The sequence below is a fragment of the Herpailurus yagouaroundi genome, unplaced genomic scaffold (assembly GCF_014898765.1).
Source record: "Herpailurus yagouaroundi ecotype Mexico unplaced genomic scaffold, PumYag 182, whole genome shotgun sequence".
Lineage (NCBI taxonomy): Eukaryota > Metazoa > Chordata > Mammalia > Carnivora > Felidae > Herpailurus > Herpailurus yagouaroundi.
Genome location: NW_024412413.1, coordinates 44,115,998 through 44,138,819, shown reverse-complemented (window position 1 = coordinate 44,138,819; position 22,822 = coordinate 44,115,998). Strand labels below are relative to the sequence as shown.

The 22,822-nt window shown below is 34.9% G+C and overlaps 1 long non-coding RNA gene across 1 annotated transcript in view; it reads right to left on the bottom strand.

The window, feature by feature from the left end:
* Window positions 1–6,912: 6,912 nt before the first annotated feature.
* Window positions 6,913–22,822, bottom strand: part of LOC121040735 (uncharacterized) — a 108,276-nt gene continuing 92,366 nt past the window's right edge. The window contains exon 3 of the long non-coding RNA XR_005795419.1: window positions 6,913–7,105. This is a non-coding gene — a long non-coding RNA (uncharacterized LOC121040735). The remainder of the gene's footprint in view (window positions 7,106–22,822) is intronic.

The window sequence follows — 22,822 nt, the reverse complement described above, 5'->3', positions numbered from 1 at the left end:
ATGTGCCATTAGCGAAAAGGAACACATAGAAAAATCACTGAAAAACAGCAGTTTTGCCCCAAAGATTTAACAAAAAGCTTTGTTTTTCTCCTCCCAGTGAGACTTTTCTGAAACAAATTTTTCAGAAGCAATAAGAACAAAGCCTTGCATGTATCATCATGTTGTCATTTCTCCCCTTCTGACTATCTTTGTTCATGAACTTCAGATATTATTGAATTTGTTTATTTTGCTCTGTGGTTGAATTACTTGTAACTAGGAACTGGGGGTTTCTAATCCTCTTAAGCCAAATTATTTTCCTTCTCAACTCTGCACTAATGCACTCATGATTTCTTGTTGATAATATGTTCTCTAATTGGCACTTTTCCTAATACAGTAAGGCTTATCTGGTTCCAGACATCTTCTGCCTTGCTTGTACTTTCCCTCTGGTATGAATTATGAGGGCCATCAACATGTGGTGCAGAGTGGAAAATTAGACCAGCTTACATAACCTTATTTCATATTTATTTTTTCCCTGCTGAGAAAAAAGTTTCACCTTACATATATTATAGAATTTATCAATGGCATATTTCCATCAGGATTAGAGATACTTAGAGCATCAGATATACTCAGTCCATTTCAAACCCAGGTTCACTCACTATTTGTATCAGACATTAGCCTAAATTTTGCTTTTACACAGAGTGGAGGGGAAATATCAAGATAACTAATACATTTTTGCCTAGATTCACAAAACAATGATTTTTAAAAAATAAATGCCTTTTTAAAATATTTGAGCTAGAGTCATCTAAATCTTTTTTGGATTTTATGTACCAAATTTGCTATGCTTTCATGAACTCAGTTTTAGTATAATGACCTAGTGGCATTTTATCATGTATTAAGTTACACCACATTTTATTACATTCATATATGCATTATCCACATATGAATGTTTTAAAGAAATGTTATACTTTATTTGAGACAGACAGAGAGAGAGAGAGAGAGAGAGAGAGAGAGTGTGTGTGTGTGTGTGTGTGTGTGTGTGTGAGTAAGGAAAAGGAGAAGAGGGAAAGAGAGAGAGAAAGGACAGAATCTCAAGCACACTCCACGCAGAGCTGGACAGGAGGGGGCTAGATCCCACGACCCTGGGATCATGACCTAAGCCAAAATCAGGAGTCGGATGCTCAACTGACTGAGCCACTCAGGTGCATCAGAAATATATGTGTGTGTGTGTGTGTGTGTGTGTGTGTGTGTGTGTGTGTATATAAATTTGTGTGTGTATATATATACACACATATATATATACACACACATATGTATACATGTATATACTCTAATATAATATACTTTTATTAAATATACTTTTAATGAATATATATATACTTTTAAATGTACATAAAAATTAAAACAACAGAGCTCTACCCTATATAAATAATGTTTTTATTGAGTAATATTTTTATAGTCAGTATTATCTAATTGACTTTTGCCAAAAAAAGAGAAAATGTTCATCCTTGAGCAAAGTAACTTCCTGCAGAACCAATTTAAATCATTTGTTCCTATCATATACATGGTAAAAAAAATGAGTTAACTTGTTCTGATGGATTGCAGTCTACAGTACAAATTATAAAAATAAATAACTTTAGTTTTAGAATAGTTAATTATAGACTCTCAGACTTGCAACTGAGTCAGTAATCACAAACCAAATATGTATAAGATTACCATTCCAAATCAATAGATTCTAATCAAATTCTGCCCAATAGAAGTTCTGTGAGGATGGTCTGCTATATCCCAGAACATGGCTAATATCTTGTCATATGGGAAATGCTTAATGGATATTTGGGAAAGGAAGCAAGGAAGGGGCTGTTTTCAGTAATAGTTCAGAAAACATGTACCAGAGACTTCTTTCCTCCCAAGGCTGTTCTTATTCTGGTTGACAGTCAAAGATACAAGGGCAGATCTGGCATAAAGGCCTCTACCTCTTCCTCTCCTGCTATCTGCCTTCTTTTCTGCCACACCTGTCAAGTCCAGGGCATGATCTCAGTTTTACCATTCATTTCAGGAGTGTTATAATATTTAATGTATCATATTAAAATTATTCTGATTCCATATATATCATTCATTTCCCCAGTGGTAGGCTTGGTAGTATCAGGTCTAGGACATTAATTCAATTATGGTGCTATGACCTCTATGTTATCTTGAAACCAGTGCCGGGTCCTCTTTCCACCTGGTCACACCTGTATGATATTTCTGGTTATTCCTTACTGATCTTACTATGATATTTGCATTTTCTGCAACTATCTATTTTGACCCCTCTTTATCTACAACACTGAGAAAAATGTTATGCGTCATAGAAGTACTGAATAGACTTCATAAAAGAAACAGGGTACCCTTACGGAACTACTGTTCTGTCTAGATAATCTAGCGTAAGTCTCTGTGACTAGTGCATTATAGGCTTTCACTGAATATTTGTTGAATGCTTGAATAATTACATAGCAATTTGTCCATATATGTATGAATGTTAAGTTAAAGCTAAAAAAAAAAAAAGCAATACCATCCGCATTTTTTTCTGTTTTCTAGAGCATTCTAGCTTGTAACCAGTTGATCTAGAGTAGTATGAGATGATTTAAAATTTTAAAAAGGAGTTTTTTTTTTAAAAAGGAAGAAATATATTTCTGTTGGACTTCAAAAATGTTTAACTGCTTCATCAGGAGACTATTCCTCATAACTTTAATTCTCTCTGTAGTTTTATGTCATAGATTCTTTAAAATAACTATATGATACATTAAAGGAGGCCATGCCGCCTGGGTCAAAACTGACTCATATCAAGACTCAAAAGCCAAGAAAAGGAAAATGTAAGCTACATATCTTCTAGAATTATTCTCCTGAACCTCACAATGGTGTCTAGCACTGAATGAAGCCATAACATTAATGAACAAAACATTGTTTCCAAGGACAATTTCAAAAGAAGCATTCCATCACTTTTGCCATCAGTGTAAGCACCTTCAGAATAAATATTTCAATGATATACTGAAATAAAACACTTATCTGTAAAAAGAAATGTTCCAGTGTATTTGTTAAAAACAAAAACAAAAACAGCCACCTTACTCAGTAATCCTTCAAGTTCATTGATCACCACAGCATTTCTCAGAATGGTGGGCATCTAGTATTCTTTATTCAGTTCAAAAATAGTTCTTGGTTACATGGTGTCTGTATTAGTCATGAGAAACATCTCAGTTTATAGGAAATAGACTTTTTCATTTATTAAGAGAGCAGGAAAAAGCATAACCTCTAGTTGAAAGTTCTGCATTATTAAAACAGCAAAAATAGACATTTTGGTGTCCAGTTAGGTATAGAGAAGCTCATTTTGTAATTAGAGAATTGGAAAAACAAAGCTAAATGAACAGGATGTGTGTTTGTGTTGTCAGGGGGTAGGGAGAGAAAGCAGGCATATAGTTTCAGATAACTTTGATGAAATTTCAGGATATAGAAACAATGCAACAAGGATATTGAAATGTTGCATATAATAACCTATATTTTAATATCTTGTCCCAAAGAAGTCTGCACTATTTGCTTCTTTAACAAATTAAGAGAGGCACCTGGGTGGCTAAGTTGGTTAAGCGTGCAACTTCGGCTCAGGTCATGATCTCACAGGTCGTGAGTTTGAGCCCTGTGTCGGGCTCTGTGCTGACAGCTCAGAGCCTGGAGCCTGCTTCAGATTCTGTGTCTCCCTCTCTCTCTGCCCCATCTCCACTCATGCTCTGTCTCTCTCTGTCTTAAAAATAAATAAAACATTTAAAAACTTGAAAAAAAATTAAGAAAGCATAAACTAGGGTAAAATATTTCTGATAACAAAACTAGTATTACATTGAATTTATGATACGCAATCCTTGACTGTCTGGGAAGTATTCTTTTTACTTATCCACCCTTTAGAGAACCACAGAATTTTAACATTATCAGTGATAGAAAATACATGGAAAATAAATTGTTATTTCTTTAGGATTTTTCCCCATGTCCCTAGAAGAAACTAGTTTGGAAAATATATTCTCAGCTAATAAGCACTTGAATTTTACACCAGACTTTATTTTGGAAGTCTCTCTTCATAAGGAGAAGGGGAACAAAGAAAAATATAATAAAGTTTAAGAATATCTACACATATTTGAGTACCTGCAGAACAACAAATCCCTCAAATAGATAGATGGGATTATTGAAGACCCAGAGATTGGTTTCTAGCTGCTCAGCATGCTGAGTTTTGGTGACTACATTATTATAGTGAATATTCTTATAAAACCAACTGAAACTAGGTCACAGCATGCCAGTTGTGAACCATCGTGTTTGGAAGGTTAGTTGAGAAAGAAAACTCTAATTGTTATTGTTAAGAAAAGACACACTATACTTTTAGCCCTAACTTTCAAACAGATGCCCAAAACAATTCAGCTATTTTTTTTAGGCCACACTGCAATGAGTATAGGAAGAAAGGTAAGGCCTTTCAGGACAAAAAAATCATTACAATGGTCTTCTTTGTCATTTACTGGTTCATAATTCTTTTTTTAGGTTGGCAAGAATAGAAGCAGGGACACAAAATGAGAGTCTGGGTCAGTCACTATGGTGTTCATGGCAAAGCATTCATCCTGTTATCTGACTCTAAGAATACATGGAGCATCCTGCAAAAATTCCAAATATGGTCAGATTACCTATTTCACAATCCGTTTGCATTTCCTATTCATAGTGTAAAGCCTAGGTAGAAATTGCAAGAAGTATCCATTTTTTTAGCTTTATATAACCAAATATTTAGAATCTGGTAACTCATTAAAAATAATAGAACTCTGATCAAAATATGTGTACATATCCCACTTAAGTTTTCATAGTTTTATGTAAAGGTACAAATAATAAATTTATGCTGGTTGTTTTAATGGTAACTGAACACTGTGCCACTGTCTCCAACTGACTTTCATGTGGATGTAGCACTTGGGACCTTCTAATTTTACTTCTAAAAGGTAAAGAGCTTGGAAGTCAGCATTCTCATCCTTACGAGGATTAAAAAACAAGCAAACAAAAATGAACAAACAGAAAATCAAAGATTTTCACGGACCTATCAGTGTATTGTGGTCATAAGGCAAATCACTATACTGAAAATTTGAAAGACAAGTGGGCAAATATAGAGAATCATAGTAGACACTCGCTTACCTGAGGCACAATTTTGACAAATTATTGGAAGCTGAGGAGGGGTTAGCATAGAAGTGAGAATTCTCTGGAAGATACAGTTTTAGGAGGGTCCCTAAACTTTTGTGGCTTTACCTCTAGGAACCCTGAGTGTTTTTCACAGTGAGGAGAAAACCCCCCTTCCATGGGTTTAGCAAAAGGAGGTATTTCGAAATTTGCTTGGAGCAAATTCTTTCTCCAAAGGATAAAGCCTTAACCAGATCATTGCTTGATCTGGGTAAGAAGAAATTACTCAATTTCAGCCCTCTGTAACCTTCCTGTTTTATCCAAGTGGTGAAAAAAGAGGTAAGAAATATTTGTGGAGGTAAAAGCCCAGGGACTCAGGCCCTCTAAAAGACTGATTAATAATTAATAATGTGACACTCAACGCCTTACCACTACATCAGCAGTGAATTATAACTAGAATTGCTGACAAGACTGACAAGACAAGACTGACTTTAAGGAGTTCTTAGACCCAAGGAAAACAGGGGAGATGAAAAATAATGACACTAAATCAGTTGTAAACCTGTGGCTCCTACATCTACAGTAAACAGTGAACATATCCCAGCTCCTATCAAGTTTAATGTAAAAATTAATGCTCTGTGACTTTATAGTTGGAGAACTCAACACACCTCTTTTAGAAATTGATAGATTCTTCAGGTAGAAAATCAGCAAGGATAGAGTTAAACTGAACAGCAGCACCATTAATCAATTGGATCTAATTGACATTTATAGAATACTTCATTCAACAACTGCAAAGTACACATTCTTCTCAAGCTTATATGGAGTAGTCACCAAGATCAGTACACTTGCGCAAATATAGAGAATAGAAATCATGCTAAGTATGTTCTTAGACTATAATGGAATTAAACTAAAAATGAATAACTGGGTGGAAATTGCTGGTAAATTCACTTGCAGATTAAACAACACACTTCTAAATTACACGTAGGTCAAGAAGATATCTCTAGATAAATTTTAAAATATATTGAACTGGGGCGCCTGGGTGGCGCAGTCGGTTGAGTGTCCGACTTCAACCAGGTCACGATCTCACGGTCCGTGAGTTCGAGCCCTGCGTTGGGCTCTGGGCTGATGGCTCAGAGCCTGGAGCCTGTTTCCGATTCTGTGTCTCCCTCTCTCTCTCTGCCCCTCCCCCGTTCATGCTCTGTCTCTCTCTGTCCCAAAAATAAATAAAGGTTGAAAAAAAAATTTTTTTAATATATTGAACTAAAAACGACAGTATCAAAAAATTTGAGGTGCAGTAATAACAGTGCTTAGTGGCAAATTTATAATATGAAATACATATATATTTAAAAATAAAGAATATCTGAAGTCTTTCTAACTTAAAGTGTAAGCTTCCATCTTATAAAACTAGAGAAAATCATTTAATCCAACAGGAAGCATAAGAAATAACAATCAAGGCAGAAATCGATGATCTTGATAACATTGAAAAGAGGAAATCAACAGAAAATCAACAAAACCAAAGGCCACTTCTTTGAAAAGATCAAGAAAATATATAAGCCTCTAGCCAGGCTTGAGAAGGTTCTAATTTAGAGTTTTAACACAATGCAAAGCCACCAAAGTCTGTACCTATTATCTATACTGTATATATATACGTATATACATATATATATGTACACATATATATACGTATATATATAGCCATCCCAAAGAGTAGTGTAAAACACCACTGTTCATTTATTATTATCTTTCACAATTCTGTAGGTTGACTGGGCTTGGCTGTGTTGTTCTTGTTCTTAGATTCTCATGTGGTTGTGGTCAATGAGTGGTAGGTCTAGAGTCATTTCAAAGGCTTTCTTCCTTAAATGACTGGCAGAGGATGTCAGTCATCTGACTCTCATCTGTTACTGTGGGGTGGAACACAACTTTTACCTGGATTTCATCAAGCCACATCATTGGTTTTTAAGGCAAGTATCTGGAAGAAAGTCAGACAGAAGCTTTAACCTTTTGGGACATAACCTTGAAAATCATGCACAGCCACTTCTACCACAAAGTGAATGTATTAGTCGGTGTTCAACCAGAGAAACCAAGAGTAGGAGATACATATTGAATGATTTTTTGGAAGAAATTGCCTTAGATAATTTTAGGGACTAGATAGGCAAGTTTGGAAATGATAAGGCAGGCCATCAGCAAAAACAAGCTTAAACTCATGGACATTACTGAAGCGGTTGTATACAGGCAGAACTTCTTTAAGAATCCTCAGCTGTGTGCTCTTAGACTTTTCAAAGGATTGAGTCAGATTTGCCCAGTTTATCTACGATAATCTCCTTTTCTTAAAGTAAACTACATTTGGACTTTAATCTAATTTGCAAAATACCTAGATTAGTGTTTGCACAGGGAACCTGCCCAAGTTGACACATAAAATTGATCATAATGAGTTATTAAGACCAGCCAATATTCAAGGCAGAGAGAGCAATGTCAAAGAATTTGTAGAGTTGTTTAAAATCAACACACACTGGATTTCAATAAAATTTTATTTAAATCTGAAAAGATAGTTGGTTATTTCAGTTAACATTAAAATGTGTATGTCTACACATGTGTGTGTGCACACACACATACATATATATAGATACCTTATAATATCTTTAATATACTGTATATACACAGAAAAAGACAAGGTTTAGGTCTTAGATTTGTGTTTCAATATTTTTTATTACATTTTTATTTACAGGTCTTTCTATAGTTGGAGTGAGTGTGTGTGTGTGTGTGTGTGTGTGTGTGTGTTTTCAGTGATACCATGTAGATTATTAACATCTTTTTTTTTTTCTGGACTCCAAACAATTGTCCGTTGAAATATATAATACTTCAAACAGCCATATTTACATAATAGTATATAAACTTTTGTCCCTCAAATCCAAACTGAGGATATTTTCTTAAGCCACCATGGAGTGAGAATGTGTCCCTTACATGATTACTCCCTGCCACTTCTTGTGAGGTCTCACTCCTCTCCCCACTTTTTGCTGGATAGGCCAGCCTGCAGTCTCTGTTGTAAAGAGGTAGATGACTAAAGTATAATCCAATTTCAGAATTCCAAATTATGGAATTTCTGGTGTATGAAAATGACAGCCACTCCTTTAGTCACACCCATTTTGAAAGCTAAGTTCATGCTGGGAGACTTTAGCCAGCTCATTGATACCTGGGTTCTACTACTCAAAACAAGTTAATGAACCACTCAAGATGAGAATAGAAAGCAGAGTTGACACTTGCAAATGAGTTTAATCTGCTTGTCCCAAAGATAAGAGTCTTGATGTGGCAGCTCTAGGCTACATCACACTAATTTAGAAGGCTTAGAAAACTCCATACTCATTTTCAGATCACCAGCGAAATAGCTTGCTGAGAAAGTCTTGTGGCATTGATAGAATCAGATACTTTTCCCATGTTCTTCTGGTTTTTTGTGTGGTTTTTTTTTTTTTTGTATCGTTTAGGTTTTGCCTAAACATGTACCTGTCACACATAATTTTCCTCTTTTGTTCTCTCAAAATGATATTTTTAAGATAATATTTATAAAGAGGAATCTAGCTAAGATAGATGAAACAGATTAAACTCAAAAAAATACTGACTTTATATGTAATAAACTAGATGAAGCTCAGAGAATACTGATATATTTAAACTCAGAGAATACTGATATATAAAATACTGATATATATCTTTCATTGCTGGTCATCAGCCTTGGAGACTGGTTCTCAGGACTTTAGATCACAAATGGTGAGATGCAGCCAATGACTGTGTAAAAATAAACACAGAGCAGCTTCGACCTTAAGCACTCTTAGAGTTCCTTCCAGAGAATGCTTATCTTAGCAAAAGCACATGAAATATAAATCTAAATGCACAGTGCCTTGTCATGTTTTTGACATTACTGTTAAGCCTTCAAAAAGAACATTTGTCGTTGAACTTTCTTTTCCAGGGACGTTAATACTCATAAAATAATTTCTGCTTTATTGAAGAGCAGTCCACTGATCTAAGAAATTAAGCCAAAGACCTCCAACCTTGTGGCATTACCAGTGACAGCATGTGGGGTTAAATCCTACAACTTAGACTTCCACCTTATAGTATGAATTGCAAGGATCTGTTGAATGCACAACTGACCAGGAAATAGATAAAATTGTTTATGTGGAAATTTGTTGAAATATAACTGAGCTATTTCTGATTTTAACTTACTGAAATCTACCTAAAGGGTAGGCAATATATGCAAACTAGTAACAGATTACACGAAAGAGTGTATCTGTACTGCAGCCAATCTGTGTTATGAGAATTCCAGTTTACAAATCATGGAAGAAAAGAGGCTTACTGTATTCTGTACTGGTCAGACCACTTGCCTATGTGCTTTCCACAGTGGCAAGTTTTAAGAATGACATGCATTCATGTGAGTTGTTAGAAGTGTCTGTTGTATCCTGTGGATAAATAATGGTGTTTTGGGTGCTGTTTTATCTGAAAAAATATTCTTAGAGGATGCATGACAACATTTCTCAAATATATAAATATTTGCCATGTAAAAATGAAATAAGATTCCATGAAACTGAATCTGTAGAGCAAAAGCAAATGAGTAAATATTATAGTGAGGATGGTTTTTCTGAATATGAGAAATCACAGTTAGACCTGCTCAGCTATAGACATATCTCCATAGGAAGTAATGAAGCTTCTCATTTTACTTTCTACTCACAATTTTTATTAATAAGAACAAAGACTCTCACCACATCACCATTTCACCAACTCCGCATACATTAGCAAAGAATTTAAGTGTATCATTTTGGTTTAATAAGAAATATACTCACAAAAATAACTAAGTTATTTTTAAGTAGAAGCATGTCAGTAGTTATTTCCCTATGATTGGAAATATTGAAAATTGATATTAATTGCTAGTGAACTGATGGAGGGAATTTTTGTACTTGATGGAATGTTGAGTTATATCATCTTAGGAATTCTAATGTAATAGTAAGATTTTTACAGCCTTAATAAGGATCATTAAAGTAGGATTTAAGAGAGCAGTGCTTTACTATTGCCTTTCCTTTTCCTCATTTGATCATGGAAAATTATTAGCCTTTCTTGTTTTACGTTTCCCAAAGAAGAAATCATACCATGTGATTGGGTTTCTTTTAATTTTTTACCTCCCCAAACTTTATTTATGTGAAAATATTATTCTTTATATATAACATGTAACATATATAAGTTGAAGGTATACAATATGATTATTAGATATGTATATATTGCAAAATGATTATGACAATAAGATTAGTTAACACCTGATCCCCTCGCATAATTAAAATTTTTGTCTATGTATGGTGATAAGATATACTCCCTTAACAGCTTTCAAGTATATAATATAGTACTGTTAATTATAGTAACCATGCTGTGCGTTAGATCCTTAGATCTTATTTATCCTGTGGCCACGAGTTTATATCCTTTTGACCAACATCTTCCCATTTCTCCCACCCCCTCGGTCTCATTTTACTACTCCTGAGTTTCATTTTTTAGATTCCCCAGATAAGTGAGAACATACAGTATTTGCCTTTCTCTATCTGACTTATTTCACTTAGCATAATTCCCTCAAAGTTCACCTATGTTGTCACAAAAGGCAGAATTTCCTTCTTTTATTAGGTCTGAATTTCCTTCTTTTATTATTATTTTCCTTCTAAAATATTTATAAATATATATATATAATATATAAATATATATAATAAATATATATATTATATATATATATACACAATATTATCTTTATCCATTAATCTATTGACAGGCACTTAGGTTGTTTCCACCTCTTGGCTATTGTGAATAATGCTGTAATGAACATGAGTGCAGATAGCTCTCTGAGACAGTGATTTCATTTTCTTTGGATATATATACAGAAATGGAATTACTGGGTCATATGGTAGTTTTTTGGGTTTTTGTTTTGTTTTTGAGGACCCTCCATACTGTTTTCCATAATGACTGCACCAATTTACATTTCTGTCAACAGTGCACAAGGGTTCTCTTTTCTCCCAAAGACCCACCAACACTTGTTTTTATCTTTTTGATAATAGCCATGCTAACAGGGGTGAGGTGATATCTTATTGTGGCTTTGATTTGCATTTCCCTGATTATTAGTGATAGTGAGCATCTTTTCATGTACCTATTGGCTATTTGTATATCTTCTTTGGAAAAATATCTTTGCCCATTTTTAACATTCAGACTGTTGTTTTTTTTCTTTAATTCTTCAAAAAAAAAAAGGATTCTATGTGCAAAAATAATGAATGCTATTATGTCACCAAGAGAAAAGATTGCCTAATGCATGGATAGTTGATGATATTCTAATACACATAATATCATACTTACTGGAGGCCTCTGATGAGGTAGATTTGAGATGGGATTTGAAGAATGGCTGGGATATAAGTATGAAGAGAATTTTATACCAAAAGGCGAGGAAGGACATAGGCAGATTATTGTCAGCTGGCAAATTTGGAGATAGTGACAAAAACGTCCAGTGGGGTACTCTGACCAAGTGGAAGGTATGATGTGGCTACTCTATGTGACAAAAGTCAGCAAACTGGAATCAACGGGTAAGTTCCATTCTGTTTTTGCATATAAAATTTTATTGGATTCCAGCCACACCATTTGTTTAGTTATTGTTTGTAGCTGCAATCCAGCTACAATAGTAAAGTTTTATGGTTGTGACAGAGCCCCTATGGCTGGCAAAATCCTAAAATATTCACTACCAAGCTGTTTAAGGAAGGTTTGCTGACTTGTGCCATGAGGAATCATTAGGTGGCCTTAGAAAGGAAAAGTAGAAATACTGCGCCTGTGAGAACTCCCCCAAGGACTTTCTCTGCAACAGTGATTCCCTGTTCTTTATTATTTTGAAGAGGAGTCACATGATAATTGTTAGAATATAAAAGACAATAATGGTTCAGTGGAAAAGCCGGAAGATCCTAGTGATTTACAGCAGCTAAATCTCTGTCTGAGGAACAAGAAGGCTGATTTACAATTTATTTAAATGACAGTAATTTGATACCTGCAATATATGATACTTTGCGTAACGCCAAGTATTATTTCATACTCAGTGTTCAACAGTAAATCCTGCCATGGCTTTAAGGATTGGGAGAATAGTTAACTACATAAGTAACTATGCAATTCCTGGTAGATGGAAGATATATGAGAAAGTTTTCATTTATTTCCCATACCTCATTTTTCCTTTATTCATCTACTCATTTATTTCTTCTGGGCCAAAGAAGAAATTCACTTCAAAAAGCTATATTGCTGAAAAGTATGGTGAAGGTGTAACTCAACCAAATTAGACAATTCAAAGATAAATCTGTTACTAACTCATCCCCAATTTTCCCTTGATTTGTGCCTTTTTTCTTTTTACATGGCAGATGTCTGGATGGGTTTTCAGATTAACCTAACACCTGATGATTAGTTTTATGCTATTGGTGAAAGTGTTGCTATCTATAAAAATACCTAGTTTCAGACCCTATCAGCCTGTAAACATAATGATGCCATTACATATCAAAGTGATTCTAAAATTGTTTTTTAGGACTTTTGTTATTTAGTGCTGAGATAAAAATTTTCAAAAGCCCCAGTTGGGCTTTCATTGAAATTGCTTGAGAATCATGAGTAAATCTTTTACTAAAATACTTAAGGATAAGTTGAGAAAGCATTGGTTTGATTTTTATTACCCGGAAATGTGAAGATGACACTTTTTGTTGTTGTTGTTCTCTCTTCCCAATGTTTACTTAAAAGACTCTACATCTCCCCATCACCTTTGATTTTGACCCGGAATCAGGCAGATGAGAGTGCCTGACTATTGGTTTGTCTTTGATAGGCAATGATTTCCTCAACCTCTCAACTTCAGTTTTCACATCTGTAAGATGAGGTTAATAATCTCTCTCAACAGCTGGTAAGAGCTTTAAATGGGAGCCTTAGAAAACACACAGTAGGCCTTCTTTCTCGTACAAACATTTTCCATGTTAATGTTATAGAACCCACCTATTATTCCTTATGGCAAGCAATCTACTTGGAATAAAGTTCTGTCACCTTACTAAGTATCACATATTCCAGAACTATCAGGGGAATGGTGACAGTAGCCACCCCTGGAAGGTAACTATGAATGATTAACAGCTGCTCAAGTTTTAGACAGGTCACTGGTCAGTTTGAAATGACATAACATATTATCTAGACAAGGCAAGCAGCTGATTGAAGAAGGAATCCCTTAATATTGCTATCCTGCCCATTCATCTAAATTTGTTTTAAAGATAAGCATATCAAGTCGATATTTCTCAAATGAATGAAAATATCAACCCCAAACTGACCCTAAATATAGGAAGCAGAAACGTTATTTAGAACCAACATTATAAACATATTATCACAAGAAATCCAGTCAAACTAAATTCACTTTAGTGGGGAAAAAAATTGACAAAACCTCAAAAAAGACAGAGTTTAAGCTTTATGGTTCATTAAAAATGCAATAATATTAAAGTATAAAAAGAAATATTTGATAAAGGTAAAAAGTCATCCAAGTTTTAATGACAGTTTGGAAGAATATACATCTAAGAAGTTGCCACACTACAAAATATATGTATTTAAATGGTAGTTTATCACAAAATGTGCTTGGTCGGTGAATATATTTTTAGGATTAAAATATAAGAGAAACTACTAGCTTTTAAAGTTATTATAACTACTTCCAAAAACTGAGTCATGTAGAAATAGTCTGTTGTCACTGCAGCAGGAAGGGAGAACAGAATAACCCTTTCTGCACTTTCTTGTATATCCTAGGAATCAAGACTTTTTATTTTTTTATGTTTATTTATTTTTGAGAGACAGAGTGTGAGGGGGGGAGGAGCAGAGAGAGGGAGACACAGAATCTGAAGCAGGCTCCAGGCTCTGAGCTGTCAGCACAGAGCCCCACGCGGGGCTCCAACCCAGGAGCAGTCATGACCTGAGCCTAAATCGGGCACTCAACCGACAGAGCCACCCTGGTGCCCCAGGAATCAAGACTTTAATCATATACTGGCAACTATTACAAGTGTAAACATATGTGGATTAGTCAGTGTGAAATAAGTAAGCTTCATTTGGATAATTTTATATATTTCTACATTTTCTCTCATTTGCACACTGCTTCTTTGCTACTTTCAACAAAAGACATCTATGTTTGGGGTGCATCTTTTCTGGGGCTTAGATTCCTGTCTATAAGAATCTCAGGCTAACACTATATATTCTTTGATGGTATTGATAGAATAAGGATATTGCATTTCCATCATTAGGGTTTTTTTTTTTAATTTTATTATTTTGCTGATAGATCTTATTCCTCCTATGCTCATTTGTTAAAACTGTATAGAGCTGGATGATGAGATAATTATATGTAAACAGGATTGTTATTTTAAAAAGTGTTTTTGAACTATAACAACTGTTCAGCAGCATTCTGTATTTTGGATCTGTTGATTTAGTCCTCCTATTCTCTTTGTTGTAATTTTACATAAACAGAATGACTATGGACATGGTTCTTACTAGCTGAATTTTTAGTGTTTGTGTTTTGAGTGTTTAACTTACACTGGTAAGTGCTCTGACATGACTTTTGATATATCAGTTACCTGATCTCTTTCTGGGTAAAAGCATCTTCTATTTTGACTTCTGTGACTCGGTACAAAAAAGAAAATTGAAAAAAATGATTTACCATTTCTTAAAGCACAAAACATTTAAAGGAAAAAAAAACTTTCAGTTAGAGAATTACCAACTGTGTTGTTAGTAAAATTAGCAAAATTAAAATTACAGAAACTTTTTAAACTTTAGACATAATCGGTAATATGAATAATTCACTATATGTAAGATAATATGACAAGCAAGTAATACTTTTTATTTTTCTAATATTTCCAGGTATATGTTTATATTGGATTTTTCTATCGTAATTTTAAAGTAAAGCCTATTTTAGCAGTTTCAATTAATAATGTTTTTAAATATATAGCATACTGAGACAAAAAGTTATTACTCCATGGTTGGATATCTTGTAAGTAAAATGTTCCAGCTTCTTCTAGTATCAACTGAATCCTACAGTCCGCTCTTTATCTGTTCCTTGTGTTGAATTCCTGCTTTTCTACTCCCTCTATTAAAATATATTTATATTAATATTCTTAAAAGAAACCTGGATAAATAAGAATTAAATCCAATTTATGGCAAGTATGATAGGTAATCTAATACACAACACTTAGTTTTACAATTTTAATTTTATTAAAATCCAAGTTACTTAACAAACAGTGTAATAGTGGTTTCAGGAGTAGAGCTTAGTGATTGATCAATCACATATGACGCCCAGTGCTCATCCCAAGAAGTGCCCTCCTGACTGCCCATCACCCATTTCACCCATCCCCCCTACCCAACACATTTTTTTTTTAATTTAGATAGCATATTAGCATAAAACACTATTAGGGAATTCAAAACTTTTCAAGGAGTTTGCAATGAAAGCTCTACATGTAACTAAGAGTGGGAGTAAAAGAGAGAAAGACAAAATCTTTGCAAGTCTATAATCTGTGCTGGCACAGCCAACCACGCAAAGCAAATCAAGTCATGAATAAAGTGATCCTGTATAAAATATTAGAACAATTTGATGGGACGTTATGTGACTTTTAAAGGTTACGCATCTAGAGACTGAACCAAATAAACCCTGAATCTCCCAATAAATAAACCCAATAAATCTCCTGAAATCATGTCAAGTGCTATTACTACCACCCTAAGATACCACCCAGATGTGGAGCTATGTCACATTCTAATACTTGTGTTTTCATAAAAGACAGCATTTGGGGGGCTTAAATGAAGAGAGTGATTTGGTGTTCCAAAACATCAAAAAATAGTAAGTGACTTTTCTGTGGTATTGTTACACATTGCAATACACATTGCAAGTTTTATGTTATTAAACTTATTTTAACTACTGTTAGAATGAGTTTAGATTATATAAGCAGTATGCTGCAAAATTAAAATCAATAGTACATGATAAATTCCAGCCCTCTACCTGCCAGCAACTCTTTACAGAAAACAAACAAACAAAAACCAGTTTTGCAGGGCTTCTTATGGAAAGGGGATTCGGAAATACAAGTATTTAAGATACCAATACATATTAGGTAGACCCTTCTCTTCCTCTTTGGGAAAGTTCAGGGTCTGAGCACAAGGTATTTTACTGAAGAAAGCTGGATATCAGATTCACCTACAAATGTTACTGCTTTAAGACAATATGATATCCTTATCATCCATGTTGTACTTGATACCTCAGTGACTAGTGTGAATATAAGGATCAGGGAGGAGAAGGAGATGTTGACAATCATTCTCATTTCCAATGGCATTTAATTTCCAAATGAATGGGTTTCCCATTGAATAATACGCAAGGCCTATCTCAGTCCTTTAAAGAAGGAATGAATGATTAGATTGTTGAGTTAGGGAAGGAGAGCAAGGCTTACTTAGCTTACCTCTTTTCTGCCTGTCTTCATCTTTTGTATTTTTCTGACTGCAGAAAGCATATTCTTGTGATATCTTGATAGTGAAGCCTCTAGTCTGGCATTAAGAGTCCTTTCAAGGACTTCCTGTGTCTTGTGAAGATGTACATTGGGATTTGTAGCAAATACTATAAAGCTTACCATAGTGAGCTTAAAATTGCTGCGTGATATTTTCCAGCACTCTTTGAGGTAGGAGGGAGCCTGTGCCAGTTTAGACCAATGGCCTATAAGGTGGATAGCATGTAACACATATAGGTTTTCCAGTCATGAGCTATGAATGATTATCTTAGCTCTTTTTTGTTGACCCAGCAATTAACAACTGTTAGATAGTAAAGCTATAGGGCGGTGGAACCTGAAAATACCTGCATCCAGGAACCTTCTTTTTTTTTCTTTCTAAGTTTTATTTATTTATTTATTTATTTATTTATTTATTTATTTAGAGAGAAAGCACAAGTGGAGAAGGGGCAGAGAGAGAGGGAGAGGAAGAGAATCCCAAGCAGGCCCCACACTGTCAGCACAGAGCCAGATGCGGGGCTTGAACCCACAAACTGTGAGATCATGACCTGAGTCGAGGTCAGACACTTAACCAACTGAGCCACCCAGACACACCTCGAACAAGCCTTCTGCCCAAATCAACCCATCTGTTTTTTTAACACTCTAGCTGGGATTGACCTCACGGGTGTGTGAACTATGCAGGTGCACAAGGTTATGGGCTTAGAAACTCAGACTGTTTGATTTAGTGCTCTGTGGTTGCCATCTTGACATTAATATTTTTTGAACAAAGTGTCCCACCTTTTTACTTTGCACTGGGCTTTGCAAAATGTGTAACCAATAATGAATCCAGCAAAAACTAATTAGTTCTAATTAGGAACTAATGGATGACAATACCATCTACTCCTAACTAGAATGAAAGAAAATAATAATATATTTAAAGATATTGTTATTTAGACACTAAATTTATATGCTGAACTTCCAGGGGCAATGTAAGTAGGAAACCTATCCAGCCACACAGCAGAAATGTCCCATTGGAAATCCAGCATAGGTGGAGAGCACAGCTCCTTATATAGTTGCTATTAAACAAGAAGAAGATGAAGGCAAAGAGAAAGAAAAGGAGAAGGAAAGGGAGGAGGAGGAGCAGAAAGGAGAAAGGAAAATTGGAAAGAGAGAAGGAAAAGGGAATTGTTTTTTTCTGATTTTGCTTGCCAGAGAGGCCACATGGCTTCTGCCCTATAATTTTAGTTCTGCCTTCCAAGTATTATGTGGGAACCTACTTGGTGGAATATTTTCACTTTTAGAAACGTAGCTTCAAGAATGTGAAAAATGAAATTTTACATTTCCATCCTCTAGGTTAGGGGAAGAGAAGCTCACTGAGCCAATCTACAACACTTTCCATAGGCAGGATTGATCTAATTCTGTGATTCAGAATTAGGAAGCCATCTTAAAACTGCATCTTGCAGAGGGACACTATCTCAAAAACGACTTTTTTTCTCTTACATTTTAACTCCATACTAGATTTTTATCCTGAATTCCAGATCCCTATACTTAAATATTCACTAGAAATTTCTATTTGATGTCTGGAAGACACATCAAACTCGACCTGAGCAGAGCCTATTATGTCCTCTCCTAATTATCTCTTCTATAATTGTTCCCTTACTCCATAATTGTTACCACAATGCCCCTGGTTACTACAGTCAAAAACTCTGGACTCATCCTTTCCAACTCCATACCAAGTCAATGAAGATGCCTTGCAGACAATGGCTTAAACATATCGCCTAATTATTTTGTTTTCTCCAATACCACCAAATCTGATTGATATCTCTATGCCCAGTGTTTCTTTTTTTTCCTAAAATTGTATCCATATAAAATCTCTGTAAAAGGAGCTTTAAAATATACAAACAAAAACGCAGCTCTGGTCATGATACTCCCTTGCTTAACCATTTCTCAATTACAAAACAAACTTTTGCTTTTATAAGAATTCTGACTTCTTAATATGCTGCATGAAAATCTCCATCTTCTAGCTGTTACTTTCCTATCTATCCTCACACCTTTTTACACTCCATCTTGTACTTTTATATTCCATCCATATGGAGCTTCTTCTTCTAGCCTACAGGCTGCCTCTCTACATGCCATTCCTTTGCATGCAATGTTCTACCTATCCTCTAAATTTTGGCTCTTTCACATTCCTAGATAACTAGTTGGCTTAAAATTATTTCTTCTGAGATGTTTTTTTCACTGCCTTTCTCCCCACAGCCCTAGATTATTTCGCCCTACTTTGTGATCTCCTTGCATTCTGTGTCTCCTACATTAACTGTGGTAATTATGTGTGTAATTGTCTATATTCCCTGAAAAACTATATACTTTATGAGGTCTGAGGTCATGATTACTTTGTGTATTAATGCATCTCCATGCCTGACAAACTTCCTCATGCATGATATGCTATCAACAATTTTATGGCAAATAGAATGAACAGATAAGTGAAAGGATAAATGTATGTGATTAAATGAAGGATACAAATTTATGGTATTCATCCATAAGGTATAACCACATTTTATACTTCCCTTACAATTTGTAACCTTGTGAGATATCCATACTGTAACTCAGAGTTTGGACTGCTTCTCAATAGCTGTTATTTCTCCTACATCCATACTTTATACACACACATACACAAACATACACACACACACACACACACACACACACACACACACACGTAAAGTGTACTACTCTCTTTGTGCACAGTCCCTCAGAAATGATAGTTCAATCCAGCTTAGAAATGGAACTCTTCTTTTTTCCTGCTCTCTGGCAGCAATGGAGCTAAAAACAGAGAAAAGTAGGAATGATCAAGAGGGTGAAGAGTATATGTGTGAACATCTGTTATACCAAATTCTAGTGATCCCACCCTGCTTTGTGTTTTATATCTCTCCCAAATTTAGACCTTGGACTTCAAAGAGATGTCATTATGAATTAAATTTATGCGATTGCCCTCAAAAAGTCCCTTATTGGCACAGTTTGCTCATTTTAAGGAATATTTCTATTGCTATAATATTGCGAACACATTTTGAGCATAACTCCTGGCTTGAACCCTATGTAGAAAACCCTACTACTATTCTTTCCACATAACCTGATAAAGACCTCTATAAATTTTTCATGTCTTTAATATTTCATTCACATTGTCAATTGAATACCAAACACATTCTCTCATTTTCATATATAGTACTCCTTTTTGCCAAAAAAAGCCTTTCTCATGTTGTTGTTGTTGCTGTTGTTGTTGTTGATGCTGGCATGTTATTCACTTGCTTAGATATTTTCTCTTCCTCCTTCAGTTCACTAAGTATTTACCTTTCTTGACTTCTGTACCCTTTTATGTTACAAGGAATCACCGTGTTACATGGTGATTATCACATTTATAATGTCACTTTATTTTTTATGTACATCTGATTAATGTCCATCTCAGTAGATTCTATGAAACAATGGCCCTTCCTCTTCATGCTCATAATTGCAATTCCAGCACCTAGTGTATTAATTTGCACATAAGAGGCTATTGATACATGGTTTAGAATAAATGTTTCGCGATTCTTCAGGGTATGAAGTAGGTGAATTTATAAGTCAAATTGAAACAAGTCAAGTTAAATACGTAAAAATTATTCTCATTATATGTCAAATACAGGGACAGAAATAAGTGAAAGAAGGCTGAGAAAGGAAACTACCATTCATGATGCCTCCTACTTTACAACCTTCTACTATAATTCTCACTATAAACCCCACACTCTTGCCATTCTGTTATTTTCACTTTACGTCTGAGAGACATGTGATGCAGAGTTTAAGTAATTGTTTCAGCTCCCTGACCTGGGAAGTGCTGAGGTCAGAATGTGGAAGCACATCTGATCATCTCCAAGCCCACCCTCCCTCCACTCCTCCACGACTGAACCTTGTAGCTGCATGACCTTATGTTCCCTCTGAGATCTTGTACAGCCTTGGTTCTGGTCTTTCGTCTGAAGAATGAGTTATGTGGAAATTGTGAGTTTAAACCTATCTTAGACTCACATCTTCTTAATTGCCTTTTCTCTCTTCCCTGTAAGTGCAGCCACAATTTAAATGCTTCTGCAATTGTTGATTACTGCATTTACACTATGCCAGATGTTATCTGGTTTGAATTGTGCCCACACACTGCAGGTGCAAAATGGAGGCCGCAATTGAGAAAATTTGGACTTAAGTATCTCTGTATTTTCATTTAATTTATATGCTTGGCCATATAAATCATTTTCTTCTGATTTTTTTCAGCTTTCTCTTTGCCTAGCAGGCTTATTTTGTATTACTTTAAAAGTTTTTAGAAGTGAGATTACTACATTGTATTTTATAGAATAAAAATATCCTCATCTTTGAGGTTACTTTGCATTTCCCCAGACTACAAAAAGAGTACCCTTGTACATTTTTATTTGTACAAGTAAAGCTAAACCAGGCTTGCTTTCCACCGAGCAGAACACTACATGGGATTTGGCCATCAAATATCACAAGCATACAAGCAAATGAATCTGTATAATCCCACAATTACTCTTCTATGATAATCTAAATCCCAATTGAAAGAGATGAGTCCTTTTACATCAACTTTTATTTTTTTTTTAATGTGTTCTCTGTTTACTTTCCTATGCTATCATGGTCAAAAATGTAAAACTTGTTGCTCTCTTGCATTCAGGGTGGTGATTCTATTGGCTGCTATACCTAAACTAGTGAGGAAACACTCTGATATTTCCATAAATATGCTCATTTGATGATACATTTTAGGTCAGTACTTTATAGTATCTGAGCAGCTACTGTATTTTATTAAATCTAAGACATAGTCAATTGTATGATATACTATTACATTAATTACCATTAAGAAAGAACTATAAAAGAACATGGCCGATTATGTTTGTCCTTATGGAAAATATCTTTTTGACTTAATTTAGACTTTTATTTCATATATCACTTGTATACATTAAAAAGTAAATACAAGAGAAAAATTTGGAGTAAATAACTTGAATAGGATATTCCCAAAAAATTTCCTTTCAGAGTCTGGCTCTTTTGAACCTCAGAATTGTCAGTCTCTGTATTTTGCCTCAGAATAACATCCCCTGTGACATCAGAAGTATCAGTGATACACTTTTAGATTCCTTGAAAAAGTTCTTAACTTTTATCTCCAAGATATTTTTCCATACCACTTATTTAAGGTCTGTAGACTTGATTTTGTTTCTCTATTGAACTTTCCAGAAGAATGCACAGAATATTTTTTAGGTAACAATGAGAAATCATATTTTCTTAATAAGAGGTTCTGAAATACCCTGTTGATTTGAAAATGGAGGGGCAATGGTTGTCCAGTCATGGCACCAGAAATAACAGTCAGGATTCCCCAATTCCAGGCAATCTTCTACTGCTTGGCCTATGACAATTTAAGATATATCAATATTTCAAAGAACTTACATTATAAATAAATAAATAAATAGCTGCTTCTCAAATAAATTAAAGTGAGGTAACCCTGTAGCAACCTATATTGGCTAGTATTATAGCTATTAGTGGCAAAAATGGTTTTGTTGGATATCTGTTACCATATTTCTACTACACTAATGCAAGGTTCACTGATGCAATTAATTAGCATACTATAGATTTTCTCTCAGGTGATTTTGGACTTAACCATTGTGTTCCTATTTCTTTGGAATCTATGTCACTTTGTCCCCTCATCATGCTTTCCTCATATCATGCTTCAGTTTATTTAAATATTTGGGGAAATAGCCACTAAGTACTGCCCTGAAACAGAAAGGAGTATGTAGCTAAAATTTATGGGCACTAATCTATTATGAACAAGCCACTCTGATAGGGGCATTATATCTACTTTAGCATTTAAACCCTAGGAACAATCAAGATTTCTATTGCCATTTTTAAAAATTTTTTAACGTTTATTTATTTTTGAAAGAGAGAGAGAGAGAGAGCAGAGGAGGGGCAGAGAAAGAAAGACACAGAATCTGAATCAGGCTCCAGGCTCCAAGCTGTCATCACAGAGCCTGTTATGGGGCTTGAACCCACGAACCGTGAGGTTATGACCTGAGCCAAAGTTGGATGCTCAACCAACGGAGCCACCCAGGTGCCCCATATTGCCATTTTTATTTTTTAAAAATTTTTTTTCAACGTTTATTTATTTTTGGGAC